This window comes from Myotis nattereri (assembly GCF_964212035.1).
Source record: "Myotis nattereri genome assembly, chromosome: 1".
Lineage (NCBI taxonomy): Eukaryota > Metazoa > Chordata > Mammalia > Chiroptera > Vespertilionidae > Myotis > Myotis nattereri.
In genome coordinates, this window is record NC_138075.1 from 26,148,816 (window position 1) to 26,173,925 (window position 25,110).

General features: G+C 42.6%; 1 protein-coding gene across 1 annotated transcript in view; it reads right to left on the reverse strand.

Annotated features, from left to right (window-relative positions):
* Window positions 1-25,110, reverse strand: part of SIPA1L1 (signal induced proliferation associated 1 like 1) — a 340,556-nt gene that overhangs the window by 259,318 nt on the left and 56,128 nt on the right. The window contains exon 3 of the mRNA XM_081100632.1: window positions 3,733-3,789. The gene's annotated coding sequence lies outside the window, so the exon portion shown is untranslated. The remainder of the gene's footprint in view (window positions 1-3,732; window positions 3,790-25,110) is intronic.

A 25,110-nucleotide genomic window follows, 5' to 3' on the forward strand; every position in this document is an offset into this window, starting at 1 on the left:
AGTCAGGCCAGAGCAGGAGGGGAGGGCAGAGCTCTGCACAATCCCACCCTGACCGCCACCACATTCACATACACAGTTCGTGTTCTTACTTCTCTATTTTCTGATTCCTTACTTTACACGTTTGTCCAAATCACTCCTATTAGCAAAGTTTAAATTAACTAGACAGTCAAGAAAGTGGGTCACCTGGTAGCATCACGAAGAATTGTACTTGTACAAATCCTGGGCTCAGAAAATGACTTGAGGTATGTACTAAGAAATAAGGCACTCTTCCAACCATGTGTGCTACTTGCCACTAGAATGAGTTAAAAGAGGCATCTCTCTATTTGAGGTGGACCACTGCACTCTAAATTTCTGAAGAACGTCAAGATAAGGATTCAGTGAGAATAAACTGTCCTTATGGAAGAGAAGAAGGTATAATGGCATTAGTAAATGTGAAGGGGTCATATCACAGTTCTGCAGGCTGATAAAAATGTTTGCTAGGCAAAAAAATTTCATCAATTTTCTTTTTTCAAGAACAAAGAAGGCTATGCATAATAAATAAGCATCATAAAATAATTCTGAGATGACCTCAAGGCATGCCAAACTCAATTCAAATTAATCATGGCCAAAGATAAAAGGAAAAGTCTGCAATCATCCCTTTGCTACTCTAAATATTTAATATTTTCATTATACTTAGCATTTAGTTCATACAATTTCATCTAGTGTTTATCTTAAAAAGTTATCTCCATTTTGTACCCTCATTGCCACCATGAAACTTCATTTAGGTTGACACAAAGAATCTAACAAGTCTACTCAAGGTAAACATTTCAGTTATATTCTTCCTAGAGTTAATATATTTAAAGTACTATTATTATTTAAGTCACTGTCTTTGTCACTGGCACAGCATTTCTTTTATGTTGTAATGAAAACATAATTTGTTAGAATAATGAGGTAAAGAGAGATAGGGTGCACCACGTCAATGGACATGAGAGGGTAGGTGTCCTTACCCTCTCGTGCCCATTTTTAACTGACCTCTGAATCTTCTATCATCATTCTATTGCCTGGTTGGCCAATGGAAGGCATTATGATTATTAGGTTTCTTGCTTCCACCACATATAACAAGAAAAGTCCAGGAGCGTTTTTTCACTTATTAAATAGTTTAACTTCACATAAAACAACAAAAAGTATGTCTTTATTTTTGTGTATTCTACCAGCAAGCTATCAGTTTAAGTAAATGTGATCCATGTTATTCTTTTTTATTTTATTTTTTAAAAAGGAAGAAGTTGAGAGTTTTTTAAATTTCCTCAATTAAAATCTGAAGTCTGGGATGCAATAACTAAACTGAAATAACTGAAAAATTTAAATAATATCTCACCTACCTATGACTACATAATTATCTATATAAGAAGGGGGGCCCTAACCAGTTTGACTCAGTGGATAGAGCGTAGGCCTGCAGACTCAAGGGTCCCAGGTTCGATTCCAGTCAAGGGCATGTACCGTGGTTGCGGGCACATCCCCAGTAGCGGGTGTGAAGGAGGCAGCTGATCGATGTTTCTGACTCTATCTCTCTCCCTTCCTCTCTGTGAAAAATCAATAAAATATATTTTTTAAAAAAAGAAGGGGAAAATCCCCCAAAAAATTTAATACTTGGGAAAATGCTTAATTTAGTTAGATATCATTATCAATACTTGGGATAACATCACTCTATGTTTCTTGCTAGGTATTTACAAAAAATATAGCAATTTTTAAAAATTGTAAAGGAAAGGGAAAGGGTGTGTTTTCTTCATTCACTTTGATAATTCTAGAAAAATACTACTAAAAAATAAGTAAAAAGATATAAGAATGACAGATTTAATAAGATACACATAGAGCTACATATAAAACACAGGTTTTGTGGGTTGGGTTTTGGTGTGTGAGACATTCTGGATTTTTGTTTTCTTTCAGAGGAAGGGAATTGTTTAGGTATCCCTTACACGGAGAGCACTTTAGGAAAGAGCACGACCCCTGCAGAAGGCCAAGGAAGAGTCAGGCCAGCAACAGGTCTAGAAAACTGTTCCCTCGTGGCCTCCCCCGTCTGCTGTCTGAGTGGACCTGAGCAAGTACGGATGCCTAAGAGAAAAATCCCCCCCCACCTGCAGCACCAGCCTCCTCAGTTATCACTGTCACTAAACAAAAAATGAGTTAAATCTCAGGTTATTAAGCTAAGCAACTAATTCAAAAAACAAGGTGTAGCTGCTACGACATCAAAGCTTAAACAAGCTTGGCTTCATAATAAAACTAAAACTTAAGGCCTATGCTAAAAACTGTCACACTCAAGTATATCAACCAGCAGTTATTTATTCAAAAGTGTTTAAAGTACCATAAGACATAGAGACAGCACTGAAGGTGCACATTTCTATACGATTCTCAGGAGGGGGAAAAACAATCTTGAAAACAACTTTACAAGACTGAGATGGGAACCACTGAGCACTCCATAATACGCACTGATTTTTCTTCTCTCACACAGTACCTGAGCTACAGCGACCTTCATGGAGCATGCCTGGCAGGCTGCTGCTCACCGCTAAGGAATTCTTGATGGTTAAAAAGACGCTACATTCCCAAAGACACATTTTCATTTGGTTGCTAATAAAAAACATGGGCGCTTCATGGGTAAAAATTACAGAGACCTAATATTCTTTCTCAGATTCCAGCTCTATTAAAAAAGAATGACGCTGGGAATCGTCAAATAAGTGCCAGAAGCAAAGTGTCCTCATGTAGTTTAAAAACATTTTCAGAAATAATCATTCCCCAATTTCTCTTACTGAAATTCAAGAAGGTCAGAAATAGCAAGCCACTTTGAGAGCAGTGCTCCAATTCCCCAGCGGACTTCAGGAAAGAAGCCCTAAGCGCTGAGCAAAGGTGGCAAGGGGTGAGGTGCTCAGAGAACCGTGACTACCCTGGGGGATGCAGCGTCAGAGGAGCTGACTCCTCAGGCAACTGGCTTCTGCTCCTGACAAAGCAGCAAAGAAAAAACCCAAGACTTTTGTTTCAGCATCTGGCTGAGATGAAGGTTAAGTACAAAGTAAGAAAATCAAAGAAACCTACACAACCCAAACCACTTGTTTTATCTGAATTTACGAGTTGAGCATATTATAGCATTTTCAGCCTACAAAAAAAAGTCTCTTTCAATCAAAGTAAGCTGTTATTCTTCTCAATGAGAATACCCTTTTAAACTAATGAAAATATTTGAGAAACGTCCACTAAAACATTAGGATAGGCCTAGGACAGAACTGGGTTTCTACCTAGCAGTACCCAACTACAATCACTACATGATCAAATGCAAATGTCTGTCAAACAGTAGATCATCCAACCACCTCAGAATTTTTCAGGATATTCCAAACTAATGTATCAAGGTTAACGGGATTCGTATTTAGAACGTGATAAATTCCAATCACAATTTAAGAAACACGGGTTTTTTGAAATGCATTTACTATGGAGCAGAAACATAAACATGAACAAAAAGACCTTCACATTACTAATTTAAGTAGCCAGAAAAATATCTGAACTATTTTATCTATAAAGATGGAGACAGGGGTTTCCTCTCTTCTGCCTCTCAGAAGAAAAACAATAAAAGAGGAAAAAACAATGGGGGGAAAATAGGATCCACATTTGCTAAATCAAAATTTTGCTATAAGCAGCTGGCCTTCTAAGAATGAACACTTGAGTGACATTCCCTTCCCCCAACAGGACTTAGTGACTAATCCACCAACTCACCCTTTTCCACTTCAAAGTTCTTGCCTTTGAGTCCAACTTGAGGTATTCTTTCAAAACCTAGATTAAAATAATTATAAAGTTTAGTATAACAAAGTTCTTTTCAACATTTGAAAAGCAAACAATGGTACCTCATAGAAATAAAAAGGGGAAAATCACCACTACAAATAAAATCATAACTGCAAAATGTACTTTACCTCTAAAACCCTCTTTCATTTGTAAACTCTCTATGTACAGTTCAACACATTGAAATTTAAGTCAACTAACAACCACTCCCACTTAAACAACAAATTCTTAAACCTGGCTATTCAGTATCGACACAAATGGGAAGAAATCCAAGGACTTGAATGAGTAAGAACCTCCCCCAACTAGATGACTTTGATGTAGTTAGTCCATCATCTGCCTATGGCAACCACTATTCCAAACCAGTGGTTCTCAGTAGGGGGCAACCCAGGGGACATTATGAAATGCCAGGACATTTGTGGTAATCACAACAGAGGTGGGAGATATGCTACTGGCATTTAAAAGGTAGAAGCAAGGAATGCTGTTAACCACTCTACAATGCACAGCACAGCCCCCCATTACAAACCGTTATCCAGCCCAAAATGTCAATAATCGTAAGATTGAGAAGCTCTGTTCCAAAGCAGCCAGGCATCGTGATAACTGATAAATTCTACAGTTCTCACACTGGTCACTTCAGGTAGGTTTATAAGCTACAGTCATAAGCATCTCCTGTGACTGCTAAGCTTATTATTAGTTCAAAGAACCCACAAACGTGGTCAATATTAATAATTTACAGTACATGTACTATTCTAAAAATATTAAAATAAACCAGACTATACATGTCCATCAGAGCTTTCAAGAAACCAATTTTTAAATTTTTGCTGAGGTGAAACAGTATTTCAAATTATGTTACCTCCCAAACCCTGTTCCCAAACATAGAAAACAGAAGTTAAGAGTAAAAGAATAAGACCTTAGTCTCCCTCACAGATATTCCCAATTCCTGATGGGGACAAGAAGGAAAATTCCTCTTCCCAGCCTATCACCTTGGATATTAGGGCTCCCACCTTTACTCAGCCAAATATAAAAGCACTTCACAGCTTACTTTAACTGCATGCAAAATGAGACTTACTGAGGGACTACTCTGTCCCCACACTATGATCTTATAGAGCTCAGGACGACCCTGCAACATGTCTTTTCTACCCTACCATAATCAAATAGTATGCACAGCAGAAGAAAACTTGGGAGAAAAGAAACCTATAAAAGGATATTCTGAGTCAGATATTCCAGGTAATAAAATTAGCATTTTTTTTTATTATTGCTTAAAGTAATACAAAGGGTATTACATATGTGTTCATTCCCCCCCCCCCCGCCCTAGACAGTCCCCTAGCCTCCCCTACCCCCCAGTGTCTTATGTCCATTGCTTATGCTTATATGCATGCATACAAGTCCTTTGGTTGATCTCTTACCCCCCTACCTCCTGTCCCCGTACCCTCCCCGGCCTTCCCGCTGCAGTTTGACAATCTGTTTGAGGCAGCTCTGCCTCTGTATCTATTATTGTTCAAAAGTTTATAATGGTCTCTATTATCCATGAATGAGTGAGATCATGTGGTATTTTTCCTTCATTGACTGGCTTATTTCACTTAGCATAATGCTCTCCAGTTCCATCCATGCCGTTGCAAATGATAAAAGTTCCTTCCTTTTTAGAGCAGCATAGTATTCCATCGTGTAGATGTACCACAGTTTTCTGATCCAGTCATCTACAGATGGGCACTTAGGCTGTTTCCAGATCTTAGCTATGGTGAATTGTGCTGCTATGAACATAGGAAAATTAGCATTTTTTATATAATTGGTCTACAGATTGCTCCCACAGAATGGGTCAAGGAACTTCTAACACTCAAAATACATACTTTGTTTTGTTAATCGTAATGGCAAAAGACACCAGGTGTTACCAGAAAGTCAGACCTGGTCCTTGAGTTTGGCTAGAAAGTCACAGAGGCAGAAGAAGTGAGCCAGCTGGGCTGCATGGACTCAGAAAGCAAAAATATGCACCTTGATGAAAGAAACGGGAGGAAAGGCATAGGGTATGCTCTAAAGCAGCGGTCGCCAACTGGTGGTCCACAAGGTGCGAAAGGTTGGCGACCCGCTGGTTTAAGGAAACCTTTGGAGCAGCGGTAGCCAACTGGTAGTCTGCGGACCACATCTGTGAGGCCGGAAAGGTTGGCAACCACTGCTCTAAAGAGAGAGCACATCTGAGGGAAGAAGGGGAAAGAAGGGTCCTTCCTCTTAAGGGGTTTTATCTGTTCCCCAAAGGCAGGATTTTAAGGGAAATCTCAGGGGAGGATTTCAATAGCACATTCAGCAGCTTTCCAGGTGTGTTCCTTTAGGGTTGTGGTCTCTACTGACTGGTACAAGCTAGGGGGTCAATGGTCATTGCAGCTGGCCCTCAAATCAGCCATGGAGTTGCTTCATTTGATTTTGCTGCTTTTATAGGCCTAGAGCTGAAACACAGCTGAGGCCTAATTGTTATCTCTATTATGACCAAAACTCTGTTTCTGTGGTCAACAGACCCGAGGCTTTGTTTCTAAGAATATTTGATGCAGACCAGAACCTCATTGTCCTGAGGGCTTAATGATTAAGGGAGTGATCAGGCAGGCTTGTATGGAAGTCATATGAGGCTATTCTCCGGCCCCCTTGTTCCTCCTCTAAGGGGTCTACCACCTGCCAGGGGAGGAAACGTCAGGGGACGAATCCCTTAACCAGCTATATGCTAGGGGAAGAAAGGTCACTTGGGGATGAGGTCCCACCCTAATACTTGTTCACAGTTTTGCCCATTGCGAGCACCCAGAGCATTCCACACACACACACACACACACACACACACACACACACACACAAGGGCCCAAAAATTACTAAGAAGGTTGAGAAATATTGGTGCGCAATATGAAACTTAACCCTTCCTCCATTTTTCTAGATCTAAATTGATCTTTAAATAAAAACTCATCATAAAATTTCAAAACATAAACACTTCATTTTTTCCCTTCTCTCTCTCTCAGCAGTAAAATATATTCTGTTCCAAAAAAGAAAGGTTGCTCAATTTCCTGTCAAAAGCAATCCGGAGAAGGCCACCTACACTGTAAAAGCAGCGAGAGGGAAAAATAAAATGCTGAAGAAAAGCCTGTATGTGTGGGTGTATACTAAGAGCAATGTAGCTGCTGCTCTGGGTTTCTAAAAGCTTTATTCCTTGAGCCTTCTGAGAAATGTGGAAATTAGTGTAACTGCTAAGGAGAAGTTTGTCCTCCAACCTATTTAAGGAAAACAAGACCTCTGATGGACTTTAGTTCTACCAAAGAAACGAAGGTATGGGGTGGGCATGGGCAATTCAAGGCCTGTAACCCATGATTTTCTATACTGAGGGGGGAAGAGAGATTCTACCAATCAGACAACTGACAAGTGCTGTTCTCAGAAAGAGAAGGCTGCTGTGACAGTTCATCTACTCCCCACAGCTACCCTCCCCCCATTCCGAATCTCACACAATATGCTTGGTCCCAATATGCATAATCCTAAACCTGTGGGGCTAACCATTCACAAACACAGGCATGAGCTGACTAGATATGAATTAGTAGAGCACCACATTTGTCACTCTACCAAATTCCCCTTACCCTGCTGAAACTTTCTGAAAACTCTGAATTCTAAGACAGCAATCAACCAGCCCAACACCTTTTACTAAAAACCTATTGAAACATGCTCAGTTCTGGGATAGAGGGAGTGTGGTGAAAAAAAGAAAGCTTAAACAGCTCACCAGTGAACAGAGGAGAAAAGAATAGCATAACAAAGTAAGTTCAAATGCATCATTATCACAGAATTGCATCGCAGTAAAATGCCATCTTTCTGTAAACCAGACTTTCTCACTGAAAGAAGTAATTTGTTGCAGAAGGCAAACATAGGTAATGGGAAATAAAGAATGGGCAAGGAAAATAACGTACAGTGGGGCTTGACTTACGAGTGTCCCGACTAACGAGTTTTTCGAGATACGAGCCATCTCTCTCGGCCGATTTTTTCCTTTGAGTTGCAAGCTAAAATTCGGGTTACGAGCCAGCTTCAGATACCCCACCACTAGTTGGCGCAGCGAACGTCACAGTGAACACCACAACATCAGCCCAGCATCACGTGTCTCACTCATTCACTTTTTGATTTGACATACGAGTAATTTGAGTTACGAGCTCCGTCACGGAACGAATTAAACTCGTAAGTCAAGGCCCCACTGTATTAATGAGGAGATGAGGAATATCTAGAAGCAGAATAGCAAAAGACAATCAATATACAACAGGAAGCCACAGTGACAGGGCAGTTAAAAGTCAAGACAACTCAAAGAAGCAAACCCCTAAAAATGGTTTGTTTGATAAGCAAACAAATTTGAAGTACTAATCAACTAACAGAAGAGGGAGTCCAGGGGGTGTCTTATTTAATAATCTCAGATTTAACTACAAAATAAGAAGTTGTTGGTGTGGCTGAGCATCAACCCATGAACCAGGAGGTCAGGGTTCCATTCCAGGTCAGGGCATATGCCCAGACTGTGGGCTGAATCCCCAATGAGGGATGTGTAAGAGGCAGCAGATAGGTGATTCTCTCTCATCATTTATGTTTCTATCTCTCCCTTCCTCTTCCCTTCCACTCTGAAATCAATAAAAAATATATTTTTTAAAAGAAGTTGCCAGACTAGGACAAATAACTCGATTTCCCTGAATCAGTTGAGAGTAAGTAGCCAATAGAATGGTCTATCACCCCTATAGTGTTTACTGAGTAACTTCTATACACAAGGACACTCTTCTACAAAGCTACAATAATTATGACCATCAAAATCCAGAAATTAACTGTGATATAGTACCATCATCTAATCTAGTACCTTTCTTCAGTTATCCCAATGAGGCCCAACCCAGGATCTCACTTTGCACTTAGTATTCATAGCTTATTAGTCTATTTCAATCAAGAATTCCTTAGACTTCCTTGCCTTTCAAATCTTGACCATTTTGAAGATTCCAGGCCAGATTTGTAGAATGTTCCTTAATTAGAGTTTATTTGATACTTTCTTATGCTTAGACTCAAGCTATGAGTTTTCAGCAGGAAAAGCTCCTCTCATTGTATTTTATCAGGTGCTGTTGAAACCAGCATCTGGCATTAAAAAGACAAGAGAAATTATCCTGAGGAATTCTGAATGAAGAAAACACACTGGATAACGTAATCCGTAGGCACCTGTTTCTCTCATCCTACTGTATTAAGCTTACATGATCACAAGACAAGCAGTAATTATCCTTGGGAGTTAAGGAAAAACAGCCCAGTTTTAAACGAAATTTAAAACCTGAAAAAGAAATGTATTTTGTTAACATCAAAAAAAAAAAAGGAAAACTCTGAAACGTATTGGAGTTTCATTGTAAACTCCCAGATAATGAATTTGGGGTAAAGATCAATACAGCTACTTGAAAAATAAATCTTCCCAAGTTAATGTAATTTACTTGTTACTGAAACAATCCACTTATCACGGGACTGCAAGACTTGTATTTTTTAACTTTAATGGGTTTGACAACTCATGAGGACACAAGAAAACCATTCTTTCAAGAAAGTGCATACCCAATGGTTCTGTGGCCCCAAACGGTAGAAACTACTTCTTCTTCTTCGCCCTGCAGTTTGAAGCATAAAAATTCTACATGGACAGAGAGCGGCAAGCAAATAAATTGGCTAGGAAAAGGCTGTATGGTGATGACAAAAGAAGTCAGTCATTTTACAGGCTTATCTTCATCTTGAGGCTTCTTCGACTCAGTTAAAGTCACCTCTATCTACCCTTTAACTTGAGCCAAAAATTTAGGATTCATCCCCATTCCTTTCTTCCACACCCCTTTTTCATTCTGTCAAGACATAAATTTTACTTCCTGAAGACTATTTCAATCCTTTCCATTTCTCTATTGTCAACACCTTGGTCCAAGTCACAGTTATCTCTCAACTAGACAACTGCCCCAGATTCCTCATTAATCTCCTTTCTACCCGTAATCATTTTTCACAGAGTACTCAGACTGACTTTTAAAAAGGTTTACCTCTCAAAATGGCACTCTTCTAGAACAGATTGTCCTAATCCCCCACAGGAAGGCACAGGCTCTTGTGACACCTTACAAAGTGTGCCACCTACTCTTCACACCAGAAAAGTCACTTTGGGAATTAAAGTGACAAGAGGATATATTAATGGCAAGCTTGTTGCCTAAAAAAATAAACAGATCTTTAGAAAGTAAGTTCTTCTCACCGGGAGAACCCGAAGCCACATGTGTATGGTGCTTCTGACTCCACGGGCGAAGGCACGAGGTGGAAACTGCTGTCACACACAGGAAACAGATGGGGGGGATAATGCAACTAGATAATCAACTGCCTCCCTCTTCCCTTCACTAGAATTTAAGAAACACTCAGTTAACAAGGAAACAAACCAGAAATAAAGTTCACAGCTGAAGCAGGACCTGAATACACATCAAGGAACGTATTATGAGTATCACAAAGTGGTTAGACCTAAAGGACAAAAAAATTTCAGCTGACAAAAGTAATTTCCTTATTCTCAGAAATGAGTGTTATACTTGCCCCCCCTCAATTAAAACTGAGATCCACCTGTACCCTAAGAAGTAAGATCTTAATGGAGGTGCAATTATTTGCTATGTTTATAAACCAGTATTTGCTTTGATTCAAACCCTTCTTAAACATCGACAGAGTATAAGGCTCTGAGCACAAAGCTGCAGAGTTCCAAAGATCACAAAGGCATATAGACTCTCCCTTCAAAAAGTTTACTATCTTATTCATGGGGAAGGATATGAAAAACAGCAATAATACAAACCAAAGTGTTGGTAGGTCCAACCTCAGGGATGGCAAAGAACACAAAGGTTACAAGACAGTCAATGGAATCAAGGAAGAACCACGAATAAGTTTCCAATGAGCAAAGAAGAGAACGGAGGAAAAGCATTTCAGGGGAGGAAACAGAATAGAGACAGAAAAGGCTGTTGTGCACAGAGTGTTTGACAAACAAAGAGCACACACCACGGAAACCATTTAAATATCAAATGTACAAAGAAGCACTTAAACTCTAAAGGCTACGTGGAAATTTTCCCTGAGAGCCACAGGAGATGAATTGGCTTTCCTCTCCACTCAATGTCTGTTGAATAGCTTTGGCTTTGCCCTTCATAAAGCCAGGCAGCCAGATGCCTACTTCAGTATCATTTCTGGCATCCATGGACTTGTGTGGGATCAATCACCACACAATTACAAAGATGACACCAAACCTCCATCCTAACAGCGTCAGTCGTCAGCACATGGCCCAGCACTGGGAGTTACTGTTGTAGCGTGGGTCATCACTTTCAAAGAGAAGTATTCGGGTTAAACTAGAAGGACGTATAATTCGGTCAGGCAGCTGATGTACAAATGAGCATTTTTAAAAACCTATGGTGATGTGAATGCCTTATGAAGCCTTGTGGTCATCTTCATTATACAAGGAGAGGTAGGCTAGCAGAGTGAGTGAGTGACGGAGTATGTGGGGGGAGTGGGGTTTTATTGAAATACTAGAGGCCAGGCGTGCACGGAGCAGGGGGGTGTCCCTCAGCCCAGCCTGTGCCCTCTTGCAATCCGAGACCCCTCGGTTAGGGTCCCTAGGCCTGGCGGGCAATCAGAGACTATTGGGGCTTTCCTTCCCCCCAGATGCCAGCAGTGGCCCCGCCCCTGCCGTTGCCACTGTTTGCCATCTGTGTGGTGCTGACCCACCCACCCCTGCCACCAGTCGCCTCCCTCTGCGGGTGACAGGCGTGGGCTGCAATCGCTTGGCTGGCCTGGGCCTCCCTCTGTGGGGCGACTGATCACAGGCTTCTCCCTCCCCGATCGATCGATAGCCCCGCCAGCCGGTGGCCTGGACCTCCCTCTCTTTGGAGCAATCAATGACAGAGTCCCCCCATGGATCACCCCACAGAGGGTGGCTTGGGCCTCCCTCTGCGGGGCGATCGTGAGGTGATGGCAAGGCCCCCTGACCAATCGCATTGCACCCGCCTTGGCTGGCCTGGCACCAGTGCATGTCATAGTATGGTCATCCAGAAGGTCATTCAGACGGTTGTTCTGCTGTTCGGTTGTTCGGTCGATTTGCATATTACACTTTTATTGTCTACATAATAAAAACCCAGTGGTCGTAGCACTGTAATGACCAAAGACCGGTCACCAGGAAGTGTGTTGATAGGTCCCGCGGCACCAGCAGGACTTGTCACTGGGTCCCACAGCATGCCGGGTCTGGGTCTTGCGTGATTTTGCGCACTGGTCCCCAAGTTATAGATAATTGACATATAACACTGTATTAGTTCAAAGTGTACAACATAATGATTTGATATGTATATATTGGGAGATGATTACCACAGTAAGTTTAGTTAACATCCATCTCCTCACATGTTCCAAATAAGTATTTCTTATTGCAAAAGAAAATGCTGTAATTCTAATGATGAATTTGAAGTTAACTTTATATACAAAAAATAGTTCAGAACTTTCAAATAGTGTCTAAATTGGAAAATAGCTTTCAACAAGAACTGCAATTAAATTTTAGATATTTTATTCCATTTAGGCCATAAGCCTTTCAAAAAAAAAATATTCTATGTGAGAATTTTTCACACCTTGTAAAGCAGAATGAAAACACTGCTACCTTATATGATATAATTGCTTCAGCATGTACTAACGTAAGATATTCAAACAAGATGAAATGGTGGCTTTTTCAAATTAAATTTATTGGCGTGACACTGGTCAACATGAACATATAGGTTTCAGATGTGGGTTTCTATATTACAAGATCTGTATATTGCACCATATGTCCACCACCCAACAGCAAATCTCCTGTCAGAAATGGTGGCTTTTACATTTATAAGGCTACCTGAACAAAAGAAAGTGTGAACACCTAATGCCAACAAAGCATCCCTAACAATCCCACTACAAAGAAAGTAGTTCATTGACTGGAACCACCTGGAAGGGCAAGGAGAAGGTGAGGGATTGGTGCTGGAAGGCTGGAACCATTCCAGTTTTAAACAACCTGAAAGGAGATGACACTACAGGCAACGAGGAGCCACCAAAGATGTACTAGGGATTGTCACAATCAGAACCAAATGTGCATGTATGTATATGTGTAAACACACACACACACTTTATTTCCCCCTGAAAGTTTTCAACAGTGACATGGAAGAGAGCCTGAAGGATGAAAGGCACTGAATGAAAGTGCTGGCGACAAGGTTGCTGCTGTTTTGTAGCCCAGAAAATGGGGCTGAACCAAGAGAGTGGGAACAGAGAAAAGAATGAATTAAGAGAGACTTAGAGATAAAATTGACAACACTTGGAAAATGTGGTGACTGTGGTGACCAAGAAAAATGGAACTCAAATCACAATCTCTATGGTGACAAACTGGAGTGTATGGGGCTGATGGTATCCAAATGAGGAAGTGCACACTATTCTCAAAATATTTTTATCAAGGTTACATTTAACTGATCTTTGAGATTATGACTTATCTTCAACATTCTGAAATCATCCATTAGCCACACAGAAACCAATTCTAGAAAGAGATTAAGCTCTAAGTGCGCATTTAGAAATGTATCACTTTACATGGAAGATCTATCTGTAAATAACTGAGATTTATCAAAAGATACAAGATATTCTGCAAAAGAAACATTCCAAAAATGGGATGAACTCAAGTTTCTCCAAAATGAACAGCATTTGCTCAATGAATTTATATCATAATAGAACATGTTACATGTTCTACTTAATGAGTTTTAGCATTAACTCATTTACATCACTTTAAAATATAGTAAACCTTTCAAAATGATACATGTAGTATAATATATGGTAAAGTATTAACAATGCTACTCAAAACAATACAAAAGTATATGTACACTATGTAATCAGGGTTAATGCCTAATATAAGAGCTAAAATGATAATATTTTCATAAAAAATTACAGCATTTTTATCATACCACGTTCCTTATACCCCACCCCACCCCCAAAACCCCAGATTTCCTGAGGAATACTTGACAAATAAAATTGTAGAATATTTAAAGTGTACAACTTGATGATTTGATATACAGGATGAGGCAAAAGTAGGTTTACAGTTGTGAGTACGTGAAGTTTAGAGTTCATTCTTGTATTATTTATTAATTATTGTAGTCACAAACAATTACTTTATTTTTCATACAAACAACTGTAAGCCTACTTTTGCCACACCCTGTATATACACGTTGTGAAAGGATTCCCCCCATTAAGTTAATTATCCATCACCTCACATATTTACTTTTGGGGGGGATTTAAGTCATAACCCTTAGAAAACTTTAATTATGCAAAACAGTGTCATCAACTATAATCACCACGTTGTACATTATTCATCTTATAACTGAAAGTTTGTATCCCAGGCTGCCTGTTATTACTCAAAATCAGGGCAACTGACTACTCCAACCAAGTCTCTCTGTGGGACATGGTGGCTTCCAAAGATGAACAGACTGATTTTAAACTGAAGAACACAGAAACCCAAGTCAGCAATTCAAAGTACAACTATAAATGAACAAACAGGGGACAATCGTTGGCCAGAGGCATAAATACTAGGTAGAAATGGGTGGGCAAAAGAAACTAACACTTGTTGAGGGCCTCCTATACGTCTGGCCCTGGGCTAAGAAATCCAGCCCCTCTAGCCTCACTGTAATGGGTGGGTCTTGGGATGGCTGGGTATAAGCTTTATGAAAGCTGAGGGATTGGAAGCCAGGACAGCTCCAGGTTCTCAAACAGCACCTGGCACGCAATAAGTATTCAATAAAAGTTTGTTGGATGCATGATGAATGGATGGATGGCTAGGTGGCGGATGAATGAATGCATAGTTATTTTTAATAAGGATGTTCATCTGGCCCAAGTATACAGAAAGAGAGCCTGACACCTTAGGAAAGAGGGAGCAAGAAATGTTGTTCCAACCACTGTGTTTCCTTCTTCAAGCCCAGAGTATCACAGCCAAATGGAAAAAGCATAGGCTCCATCATCAGACCTGGATAGGAAGCCAAGGTTCAGACTTGCCTTTAGTGAGTCCCTGGACAAGTTACTCCTCTGAAATGCATAAACTAATTCCTTAATCTTGAAGCTGTAAAAAGGCTTAACTGAAATAACATATTTAGAATACCTAGCAAGTACCTGGCACATAATTAGTACTTAATAAATATAAATCTCTCCATGTCCTGGGCCAAGGAAAACGAGCCTGGTGCTGACAGAGTCCCTGTAGAAGGAATTCTAGTATAGTCCACAGCAGGACAATGTTTGAGTCATTCTTAACCATCCATCCCAAAGCCCGGCTCATCGTATTGCTAGAGGAATTAACAATCATAGTATGAGCCCCCACAGAATTCAAAGAAGGGCTGGACTTCGTCAGTGCAACAAAACACAAAACTAACCAACCAGCATATGCTCTGTGCTAGAGAATTTCATACTTGCCAAAATTAAGAATATTTTTCTTCACTATTATGTCAAAGCTACTTCTCTGATAATATATGAAGTATATTTTATTGACTTAATAAAAATATGGATCAACAAGGATTCTTTTTAAGAAAAATTTCCTAAAGGCTCACTCCAGGTTTCATCTCAAAGAGACCAAGATAATTGCATGTTTGGTTATAATTAGCCCCTTATACCTTTTCTCTTTTGCAGTTCAACAGCATTATATCACAGAATGCAGCCCAACCATGACTAAAACCCCCAAACTTCTTATCCATAATTAAAAAGGTAAAAATAATTTTTGACAAGTTCTAATATAGTTTCCTCTTAGTAGCAAAGTAAATCACAAATTATCTTACCTCTCTAGTTACTGCTTAACCATCTGGTGAAGTCAACAGCATGTTAATACCTTTTCTCTTAATGAGTTAATGAGGAATTTACCTTAACTTTACTAGTAGAAGGTGTTTTGAGCATATTGCTCAACTGTAGGCTTCAGGAAGATCCATGTGAATGCACATCACTCAACTGAAACATGGATCTAAATCATTAAACTCAAATATGCAGTTAAATAGTTTGCTTCTGGATGAAGTAACTATACTCACTGCTGATCTAAAGTGAACATTTTACAAAGGACGAACAATTTGGACAGAGAGAGACAGTAACACCAAAGAAAGCTTCTCAAGTAAAAAGGTTATTTCTTATAAATACAAATCTGGGTATCAATCAGCAAGTCTAGAGTGCAGATCAATGGAAAAAGAGATCAATAATATTCTGAGAACTTAAACCAATTTATAAAATCTCTACCTACAAAGTAATAGTCCCTTACTGAGGGTTCCAGTTAATAAGTCAACATTTGAAAAGGAATGCTGTGTAATTTGGGGAACAGAGAAACTGAAGCTGTTTAGGAGAGTAGGGAAGGTACGCCCTATTTTGATTAGAATCAGCCAGAAGCTCTGAGAAAAAGATTAGTGCCTAGAAGAACAACTCCCTGAAGAAATCTAGGGCAATATGTTGGCTGGGAACAAAGAACCAAACTTGGGTAGCAAGTCTTAAGCTCCACCTGTAGGAGTAATCTGATTAGCTTCAACACCTTCATCCGCCCTTGCCAGCCTCAATGCCACACACACACCTTGTAGTTTTCTGAAGATCATAATACTGCCCTAGTAATCTAACAGCTGGGAACAAGACTCATCTATACACTACAAAATGCTCATCCACTTGGAAATATATTTGTCATTGCATGATAATTCATTTTCCAGTAGACATCAATGTTTAGAAATGTCTGTTTAAGTACATCAGATTTTCCAAGGCCTGATTAAGCCCTGGGCAACCAGACCACTGGTGTTGATGAATTACGAAGCCTTTTTTAAAAATATTTTTTTCTTAATTTCAGAGAGTAAGAGAGAGGGGGAAAGAGAGATAGAAACATCAAGGATGAGAGTGAATCATTGGTTGGCTGCCTCCTGCACGCCCCTATTGGGGATCAACCCACAGCCCAGGATGTGCCCTAACTGGAAATTGAACCATGACCTCCTGGTTCACAGGTTGATACTCAACCACTGAGCAACACTGGCCAGGCTGAAGCCTTTTTTAAAGCAAGTCCTGCAAGCATGAGTGTGGTCCAGTAACGTCTTATAAATCAGCTTTTGCAAACTATGAGCTCTGCATCATATCAGAACACAATCTGTTTAGTTGCTCATAGTGTACTTTCAATTTTATCTGAAATATTACTTACTATAGATTTCCTTCACTCTAAATACTTTACTTTCCTATAAACACCATTCACCTCTTTACCACAATAATCTAAAAAGATGGTGATTATCAATTTGTTTCTTAGCCTCATTTTACCCTTTCTTAGTCCTGATTAAGATAAGGCACTTCATGAAAATATGACTACAACAATTTGATAACTCTGAAAGGTTTTAAAAGGAAATACCCCAAATGCCCAGCCAGCGTAGCTCAGTGGTTGAGCATCGACCTATGAACCAGGAGGTCAGAGTTCAATTCCCAGTCAGAGCACATAGCCAGGTTGCAGGCTCGATCCCCAGTGTGGGGCATGGAAGAGACAGCTGATCAATGATTCTCTCTCATCATTGATGTTTCTATCTCTCCTGTCCCTTCCTCTCTGAAATCAATAATATTTATATATATATAATATATATGTACATAATATATATGTACATAATACATATGTACATATATATGTATATATGTACATAATATATCCTATCTAATAAAAGAGAAACATGGTAATTGGCGTACGACCGCTACCCTTCCCATTGGCTAATCAGCGAGATATGCAAATTAACTCCCAGCCAAGATGGCGGCGGCAGCCATGCAGCTTAAAGTGAACATGAGGCTTGCTTGCTTCAGTGATGGAGGACTCCAACGTTCCCAACCTGCCTTGCCAGCCTCTGAGCCTGCAGTTTAAGAAACATAGTAACAAATATAGAAGCTAAACAAAACCCCAGAAACCTGCTTTCAGCCCACTGGGATCTCAGAGCTGGAGTTGATACAGAGTTTCGATTATAGAACCGAAACAAACCAGATACCTACTTTCAGCAGCTGAGGCCTCAGAGCTGGAGCCAAGCCTCAGAGCTAAAGCTGGCCCAGAATAAAAAAAAAGAAAAAGAAAAAAAGGAGCAGTTGGGAGCTTCAGTCGGCCTGAAAACAGCCCTCAGCCCCTCACCCAGACTGGCCAAGCACCCCAGTGGGGACCCCCACCCTGAAGGGTGTGTGACCAACTGCAAACAGCCATCATCCCCTCACCCAAGCTGGCCAGGCACCCCAGTGGGGACCCCACCCTGATCCAGGACACCCTTCAGGGCAAACCAGCCGGCCCCCACACGTGCACCAGGCCTCTATCCTATATAGTAAAAGGGCAATATGCCTCCCAGCACCAGGATCAGCGGAGCCGCAAGGCCTCCCGGCACCAGGATCAGCGTGACAGGGGGCAGCGCCCAAACCCCCTGATCGCCCTGCGGCTCTGTGTATGACAGGGGGCGGGGCCACAACCTCCCTATCCGCCCTGCTCTGTTCGTGACAGGGGAAGGCGCCCCAACACACTGATCAGCCCTGCTCTGTGCCTGATAGGGGAGAGCTCCCCAACCCCCTGAATGCCTGCGGCTCTGTGTGTGACAGGGTGAGGCGCCTCAACCCCCTGATTGGTCCTGCTCTGTGTGTGACAGGGTGCGGCGCCCCAACCCCCTCGCCCCCCACGGGCCCTGCTCTGTGTGTGACGGGGTAGAGCCATAACCTCCCCATCGGCCCTGCCCTGAGTGTGACAGTGGCGGCGCCCCAACCCCCTGATCGGCCCTGCTTTCTGGTTGATAGAGGGCAGCGCCCCAACCCCCTGATCTGCCCTGTCCTGAGTGTGACAGGGGGCAGTGCCCCAACTCCCCTATCGGTCCTACTCTGTGAGTGACAGGGGGTGGTGCCACAACCTCCCCATCGACCCTGCCTTGAGTGTGACAGGGGGCGGTACCCCAAACCCCCAATTGGCCCTACCGTGAGCGTGACTCAGGGTGGCATCGCAACCTCCCAATCCGCCCTGCTCTGTGCTTGACAGGGTGTGGCTCCCCAACTCCCCAATCGGCCCTGCTCTGAGCCCGACCAGAGGCTGCACCTAGGGATTGGGCCTGCCCTCTGCCACCCAGGAGCAGGCCTAAGCCAGCAGGTCGTTATCTCCCTAGGAGTCCCAGACTGTGAGAGGGCACAGGCCGGGCTGAGGGACCCCGCCTCCACCCCAAGTGCACAAATTTTTGTGCACCGGGCCTCTAGTATATAATATATCTATACTAGTATATGGAAGATAACCCAAATTACTTTCAGTGAAAACTAGAAACATCCGATATAATAAAAGGCTAATATGCAAATCAACCAAACGGGAGAAGGACCAGCCACGATGACACATACTGACCACCAGGGGGCAGACGCTCAATGCAGGAGCTGCCCCCTGGTGGTCAGTGCGCTCCCACAGGGGGAGCGTTGCTCAGCCAGAAGCTGGGCTCAAGGCTGGCGAGCGCAGCGGCGGTGGCAGGAGCCTCTCCCACCTCTGCAGCAGTGCTAAGCCGTCATTCAGAAATCCCCTGAGAGCTCCCAGGCTGCGAGAGGGCACAGGCCAGGCTGAGGGAAGCCCTGCCCCCCGAATGCACTAATTTCATGCACCAGACCTCTAGTATCACTATAACATGATACCTTCTCCACTGCACTCCTGCACCTCTCAAGTTTTTTAATCAACCAATCATAAGTTCAATTATTTATTTCACGTATGGTAAGTTCCAATGCCAAAGCCACACAATAAGTTATCAATATGATAAAGCAAATGAGAATTTATATCCAGTCATTCAAAAATTACTGAATGCCCAGGATGTGCCATTTACTGAGTGCCTCTTACATCCTGAAAAGTCAAACAGAATACATAGGCCCTGTCTTTAGGACTTTACAGTCTAGAGGAGCAAGCTAAGCAATTAGATTAAAAAGTTCAGAGAGAAACCAAGATGGCGGCACAGGTAAACACCAGAGTTTGCTGCCTCGCACAACAACTTCAAAAATACAACTAAGATGGAACAGACATCATCCAGAACCACAGGAAGGCTGGCTGAGTGGAAATTCTACAACTAGAAGGAAAGAGAAAAGCTTACCGAGACTCAGAGGAGGAGCAGTGCTGAAGTAAAATACTAAGGTACAGAGGCGCACGCGGAGCGGGCTGGCGGCTGAGGGTGCGGTTGTCTTTTGCAATCAGGAGAGAGTCTCAGGCTCTGAGATCCAGTTCCAGGCGAGTCTTTGGGGACCCAGACTCATACAGGAAAAGCGGGACTGTCTGGCATCAGTTGGAACACGAGGGCGGCTTTCTCTCGGAGGTGCTTGCAGCGATTACCGGGACATTGAGAAGCAGAGCCTCTGAGGGCAGGACTGAGAGCAGCCATAACTGCTAGCCCCAACCTGTTGATCCCGTGGGACCTTCCCCCCCCCCCCACCCAAGCCCTGCAGGGAGGCTTTTGCTGGGTAGCCTCAGGCAGAGGCTAGATTAGCACCTCCCTAGAGAACCAGAAGTGAGTGTGCCCAGTGGTCAGAGTGGGACCATTCAGTTTGCACCTCCTCAGACTCTTAAAGGACACACTCAGGGGGCAGACTCAGTGAGCACCAAAGCCCCATTGAAGCAAGTCTTGCCCCGGAGGGGTGTCTCCAGCACAGAAGTTGTCCCACTGCAGACACAGCTGATTCTCACAGCCAATTGGCCTGGAGGTCAATTCCTCCCAGTGATAGCTACAACAATCAAAGCTTAACTACAACAAGACTGTGCACAAAGCCCACAAGGGGGTGCACCAAGAGTGTCCTCCTCAGGTAATTGGGGAGGCTGAACCACTGGGCCCTAGAGGACACTTAGCACAGAAAACCACTTCATCAACACAGCGAAGCATAAAAAAATGCAGAGACAAAGAAACAGGACACAAATGACAGAAATGGAGGAAAGCAAACTACTGGATATAGAGTTCAAAACCACACTATTAAGGTTTTTCAAGAACTTTCTAGAAGCCGCCGATAAATTTAGTAAGACCCTCAAAAAGACTGGTGAGACTGCTGATAAATGTAGTGAGATCCTCAAGAAATCTAGTCAGACCCTAGAGGTTATGATAAAGGACCAACTGGAAATTAAGCATACACTGACTGAAATAGAGGATATTATACAGACTCCCAACAGGAGATCAGAGGATCGCAAGAATCAAGTCAAAGATTTGAAATACGAAGAAGCAAAAAACACCCAACCGGAAAAGCAAAATGAAAAAAGAATCCAAAAATACGAAGATAGTGTAAGGAGCCTCTGGGACAGCTTCAAGAGTACCAACATCAGAATTATAGGGGTGCCAGAAGATGAGAGAGAGCAAGATATTGAAAACCTATTTGAAGAAATAATGACAGAAAACTTCCCCTACCTGGTGAAAGAAATAGACTTACAAGTCCAGGAAGCGCAGAGAACCCCAAACAAGAGGAATCCAAAGAGGACCACACCAAGAAACATCATAATTAAAATGCCAAGAGCAAAAGACAAAGAGAGAATCTAAAAAGCAGCAAGAGAAAGAAAGTCAGTTACCTACAAGAGAATACCCATACGACTGTCAGCGGATTTCTCAACAGAAACTTTGCAGGCCTGAAGGGAGTGGCAAGAAATATTCAAAGTGATGAATGCCAAGAACCTACAACCAAGATTACTTTATCCAGCAAAGCTATCATTCAGAATTGAAGGTAAGATAAAGAGCTTCACAGATAAGAAAAAGCTAAAGGAGTTCATCACCACCAAACCAGGATTATATGAAATGCTGAAAGGTATCCTTAAGAAGAGGAAGAAGAAGAAAAAGGTAAAAATACAAATTATGAACTACAAATACACATCTATCAACAAGTGAATCTAAAAAGCAAGTGAATAAATAATCTGATGAACAGAATGAACTGGTGATTATAATAGAATCAGGGGCATAGAAAGGGAATGGACTGACTATTCTTGGGGGGGGAAAGGGTGTGGGAGATGTGGGTAGAGACTGGACAAAAATCGTGCATCTATGGATGAGGACAGTGGGTGGGGAGTGAGAGCAGAGGGTGGGGTGGGAACTGGGTGGAGGGGAGTTATGGGGGGGGGAAGAGGAACAAATGTAATAATCTTAACAATAAAGATTTAATATTAAAAAAATAAATAAAAAGTTCAGTAATCCTATATAATAAAACCCTAATATGCAAATCGACTTAACAGCGGAATGACCAGTCGCAATGATGTACACTAACCACCAGGGGGCAGACGCTCAATGCAGGAGCTTCCCCCTGGTGGTCAGTGCACTCCCACAGGGGAAGCGCAGCTCAGCCAGAAGCCAGGCTCACAGCTGATGAGCACAGCGGCAGTGATGGGAGCCTCTCCTGCCTCCACTGCAGGTGGGTAGTAAGGAGCAAGGGGTCCCAGACTGCAAGAGTCCCGGGCTGCGAATGGGATGTCTGACTGCCGGCTTAGGCCTGGGGGGGGAGGGGGGTGTGGAATCAGGCCTAAGCCAGCAGGTGGACATCCCCCGAGGGGTCCCGGACCGTGAGAGGGCACAGGCCAGGCTGAGGCACCACCCTCACCGTCCCCCCCCCCCCCCAGTGCACAAATGTCATGCACCAATCCTATAGTATGCTATAAAGTAACTAATGCTAGAAAGCCAAGAAAACTACAGAAACTGGTCCTGAAAGGGGGGAAGAAAGAATTTATTCAATAATAGAAAGTAGTGTTTGAGAAAAAAGAAACAGCAAGGGCCCCAAAGGGCAAGATGTCACATTATGCAAGGAATTTCCACATCACTGGAACAAACAAGGCTCGGTGAGGAGAGACAGTGAGGAGAGAGGAGTTGGCGAGGAAGCCACAGGCCTGCTACCATGGGAAGGCATTCAGACTTCATCCTGTGGGCTATGGGGAAATTCTGGAGCATTTAGCTGTAGGAGCCTGTCCTCAGGAGACACTGGTTATTGGGAGTCATGGCTCTCCCTGAGGAGCCAAGACTCTGTGGCTTCCTCTTGCCTAGAAGGTTGAGTTAGAGGGGTCCCTGGGCAGGGAGACGACTGGACACTCTTCCTCCACACCTCAATTACACAGGCTGAAAACAATCCTCCGGATCTCCTGGTTCCCATGAGATACAGAACTGCTTCAGATCCTCTAAAAGCTGTGGAATCTTAGAATGGAAAGGGTACCAGCAGAGCCGTCTCATGGCCTGTCAACTCTCAGAATCCCTTCTATACACCTCAACAAGTGACTACATATTAGACAACAGCTAACATGTTCTCGCTGTGTCTTCTTTTCTTCAGAACCGCTCGCTATAGTTCTTCTAACCAGGCATCATCTGAAATCCTTTCTTCAGGGAGGACTCCTCCTTTGGATGTACTCCGGCTGGTCAGAGCTGTGCACAAAGAGCCCCGATGTCCTCCAACCACAGCAGAGTACTGTCAGCACATTATGTTCTTGGAGTATAAAAGGCATTTCTCGGTTGCACTGACCTTTTACAGACGTGCAAGACAAGGATCATATTAAATCTGTGGTCAAATAAAACACCTTGTCTTATTCGTTTGCACTGTTCTCATATGCACCATTTGCCTCTCCTTCATACCATTGAACACAGTTATAAGGTAATATTTATTTGTGTGATTATCTAAATAATGTCTGCATCTCACCGGCCTATGAACTAAGCAAGTTGAATGCAGGTACAAAACTGTTCGTGTTTTTTGGTTTTTTTATTTCCTTTTCACTGCCATTGCATTGTGAGGTCTTATCACAGTACCTCTTCCAAGAAAAGGTTCAGTAAATGCTAGATGAAGAATTGGATGTGCACACGCAAAAAAATTACATGGAGCAAGATACGGTAAGTGTGACAGGAACATTCAAATCAACATTATGTGGAAGCCCAGTGGAGGTTCCTACAACGCCCTGTGAAGGAAAGGCGTCCTAAGGAAAAGGCATCCGAGCCAATTCCTAAACAGTGTTTCAACTACATATTTAAAGTAAAAAAAATACATGGGCAATACCGTTACTTACATGGGAAAACAGTTACTTGAAAAATAGTTATTTACATGGGAAACTGTTCAGATTAAATTAATAAACAGAGTTGCCGGGAGCCGGTCCATGCTTGCTGTTTCAAGGGACCTGGCATATGTGGCATGCTGTTCTTGATATGTTTGCTCGCCTTCTTGGCACTATGTGTTTTAACCAATGTCTCTGAGAAAGGTTGTTTCCCCAGGCAGGGATTTTCCCCTGAAGTTAGGGAGGAAATAAAACCTCTTAACTAAGTGCCAGGCGGGTAATTAATCACTTTAACTATGAACAATCATGCTTAAGCTCCATAATCTTTACTCCCTGGAATGGAGATAAGAAACGCCCTAACCTTTGTAATAGAGATTGATAGGATTGAATCAACTGGTATAAATACAGATGTAACAAGACAGCAACACACAGAACTTAGAACACAGAACTTGAGAGACAGAACCTAGGCACAGAACCTACACAGAACGTTCTCTAGAGACAGAAGAACTTCACTGGAGAGAACATGGCAAAAGATCCTGGACAGGAACTGGCCTCAGAACCTAGAGACAGAACCTAGCGAGAGAACATGGCAAAAGATCCTGGACTGAACCTGACTACAGAAATTGGCAAGAGAACCTGACTAGAACCTGGTGACTGAACCTGGCTGGAGAACCTGGACAGAACCTGACTGGAGAACCTAGCGAGGGAACATGGCTACAGAGCCTGGCTGGAGAACCTGGAGAACCTAACAAGAGAACATGGACACAGAACCTGGCTAGAGATCTTAACCAGAACTTCGCTGGAGATCCTGACCAGAACTTGGCTAGAGATCCTGGCTAGGCTGCTGATCAACTGAACGCTGCCTCCTTGTCATTCCTTCTTCGCCGACTCCGTCCACACCTTTGGGGACCCCTGGACCCGCTGGGGCTGGACCCCGGCACAGAGTGATGGGGAATGGGGAAAGGTGGAGACAGCATAGAGGGAATAAATGGTGATAGAAAAAAAAATACAATAAAAAATTAATAAACAGGACATAAAACAGTATGCCCCCTTACACTTACACACACACACGCAAAAAATCAAAACCAGAAAAGCCCTTCCAGGCTCTGAGATCTGCCTACCTGTCCCTCCTCCTTCCAGCTACCCACCGACCCAACTCCCTGGAGGGTGTTCCCTCAGGACTTCTTGCAGAGGAGCCAGCCCGGCTCACCCTTACCAAGTCTCCCTGTCTCAGAAACAACAACAAGCGAACCAACTGTCCTGAATACTTCAGAGATTCATCAGAACACTACTAATAATCAGGTAGAGTAGTAAAAATTCCATGGTGCGCCATGATTACA